The sequence below is a fragment of the Lolium rigidum genome, chromosome 2, assembly GCF_022539505.1.
Source record: "Lolium rigidum isolate FL_2022 chromosome 2, APGP_CSIRO_Lrig_0.1, whole genome shotgun sequence".
Lineage (NCBI taxonomy): Eukaryota > Viridiplantae > Streptophyta > Magnoliopsida > Poales > Poaceae > Lolium > Lolium rigidum.
The window spans coordinates 206,564,521-206,567,747 of record NC_061509.1 but is presented as its reverse complement, the minus strand read 5'-3'; positions in this window follow the sequence as shown (position 1 = coordinate 206,567,747).

Below are 3,227 nucleotides of genomic sequence, written 5' to 3'. Positions count from 1 at the left end.
GGAGGCAAACTATTATACCAAGTTTTAGCATCATCCTTTAATGAGAAAGGAAAAAAATTAGCAACAAAATAAGTACGCTTCTTGATATCATCAGAAAACAAGATACTCAAAGTAGAAAGCTCATTCATGTGCTCTACAACACTTTCTTTTTCAGTACCACAAAAAGGTGTTTTCTCAACAATAGATATATGAGAAAAATCAAGAGAAAAATCATAATCCTTATCCTTAATGTTTATAGGAGATGTGGCAAATTTAGGATCAGGAGACAGTTTATATCTAACAACATATTGTGCAAGAAGCTTTTTAATGTTACTTGCACCAGTAGTAGCATTACATTTATCAATAAAGTCATCATCAAGTTCCACATAATCTTCATCAGGATCATCACTAGAGTGTTCAACAGACTCAGGTGAATTAATAGGTGTAACAATATTTTCATTAAGAATTTCAGTATTTTCAATTTGTCTAGACCTAGCAATTGTAGCATCTAGAAAAGGACCTAATGAACCATTATCATCAAGCACAGTAGAAGCATTATCAAAATTATCAAAGAAATTTTCAGATTCAACAGAAGTACCAACACGTGAAGCTTGTGGTGGTGAAACAAGTTGACTTATCACAGATGGTGAATCAAGAGCAGCAGAGGTACTCAGAGTTGTACCTTTTCTTGTTGTGGATAGTAATATGGTGACTTTAGCATCGCGAGGTTTACCCATGATGGAGGATTTGCAGCGAACAATATCAATTCAGGTAAACTTGCAAATAAAGCTATGCTACCCGGCAACGGCGCCAGAAAATAGTCTTGATGACCCACAAGTATAGGGGATCGCAACAGTCTTCGAGGGAAGTAAAACCCAATTTATTGATTCGACACAAGGGGAGCCAAAGAATATTTGTAAGCCTTAACAACGGAGTTGTCAATTCAGTTGCACCTGGAAACAGACTTGCTCGCAAGAGTTTATCAGTAGCAACAGTTTTATAGCGATAGCGATAGTGAAATATAAGCAGCAGTGTAATAAAGACAGCAGTAGTGATTATAGTAAACAGCAGGATTAAAATACTGTAGGCATAGGGATGGATGAACGGGCGCTGCATGGATAAGATAACTCATGTAATAATCAAGACAAGGCATTTGTAGATAATAATAAAACAGTATCCAAGTACTAAATAACCATAGGCATGTGTTCCGTATATAGTCGTACGTGCTCGCAATGAGAAACTTGCACAACATCTTTTGTCCTACCAGCCGGTGGCAGCCGGGCCTCTAGGGAAACTACTGGTAATTAAGGTACTCCTTTTAATAGAGTACCGGAGCAAAGCATTAACACTCCATGAACACATGTGATCCTCATATCACAGCCTTCCCCTCCGATTGTCCCAATTTCTGTCACTTTGGGGCCTCGGGTTCCGGACAACAATATGTGTATACAACTTGCAGGTAAGATCATGAAACAATGAATATCATCATGAATCAATAACATGTTCAGATCTGAAATCATGGCACTCGGGCCCTAAGTGACAAGCATTAAGCATAACAAGTTGCAAAAATATCATAAAAGTACCAACAACAGATACTAGGCACCATGCCCTAACATTCTTATGGCTATTACATGAACAATCTCATCCAATCCCTACCATCCCCTTCAGCCTACAGCGGGGATTTACTCACACATGGATGGGGGAAACATGGATGGTCGATGGAGAGGCGTCGGTGGCGATGATGGCGATGATCTCCTCCAATTCCCCGTCCCGGCAGGGTGCCAGAACGGAGTTTCTGATCCCGAAATAGGGTTTTCGATGGCGGCAGAGTTCTCGATGTCTTCTGGAAAATTGGTCGAACCCCCCGTCCGTTTTTAGGTCAAGGGCTTTAAGTAGTCCAGAGGGGAGCGCCGGGGGCTGGCCGAGGCAGCGTCCCCATGTGGCGGCGTGGCCATGGGCCCACCGCGCCGCCATGTGGTGTGCGCGCCTCGTGGCCCCCCTCCATCTCGTCTTCTAGCTCCGTGGGTCTTGTGTATAAATAGGCCCATTGCAATTATTTCCGGGGATTTTCCTGAAAGTTGATTTTCTGCACAAAAATAAGACACCAGGGCAATTCTGCAGAAAACAACGTTAGTCCGTGTTAGTTGTATCCAAAATACACAAATTAGAGGAAAAACAATAGCAAAAGTGTTCGGGAAAGTAGATACGTTTTGGACGTATCAAACCTGCACACAACACAACCAAAATACTTTACCCCAACTTACAATGAGGTTGTCAATCTCACCGGTTTGCTGAACACAAAGGATTAGATGTATCGAGTGGAAGGAGATGTTTGCAGTAATTAAAGAGAATAGGAATTGCAGTAAGTAACAGAGCAGGATTGCAGTGGTTGAATTTATCAGTAGTAAGGAAAAAGGACCGGGGTCCACAGTTCACTAGAGGTGTCTCTCCATAAAGATAAATAGCATGTTGGGTGAACAAATTATGGCTGGGCAATTGACAGAATATCGATCATACATGGAAAGATGATTACTATGAGATTTGATTGGGCATTACAACATGATACATAGACCGTAATCAAACTACGTCTATGACTAAAAATCCACCTTCCGGTTAGCGTTCGCACCCCTTCCAGTATTAAGTTGCAAGCAGTAGATAATTGCATTAAGCATTGTGTGTAATGTAAACAATAGAATTACCCTTGGATAAAACATTGTTGTTTTCTCCCTAGTAGAAACAACACATCTACAATCTTAGAAGTTATTGTCACTCTCCCAGAAAAACTAGAGGCATGAACCTACTATCGAGCATAAATACCCCCTCATGGAGTCACAAGTTTCCACCTGGCCAGAGTTTCTACTAGCAACGGAGAGCATGCAATATCACAAATAACATATGACATGAATATACAATCGACCTTAACATAGTACACAATATTCATCGGATCCCAGCAAACACAACATGTAGGATTACATAAGGATGATCTTGATCATGTATGGCAGCTCACAAGATCTATACATGAAGCACAAATTGGAGAAGATAACCATCTAGCTACTGCTATGGACCCATAGTCCAGGGATGAACTCTCACACATCACTTCGGAGGCGGGCATGGCGATGTAGATGCCTTCGGCGATGATTTCCCCCTCCGGCAAGGTGCCGGGAAGAGCTTCAGAACCCCCCAAGATGGGTTCTGCGATGGCGGCCGCACAGAACTTTTCGTGGATGGAGGCTCGGGTTCTGGGGTTT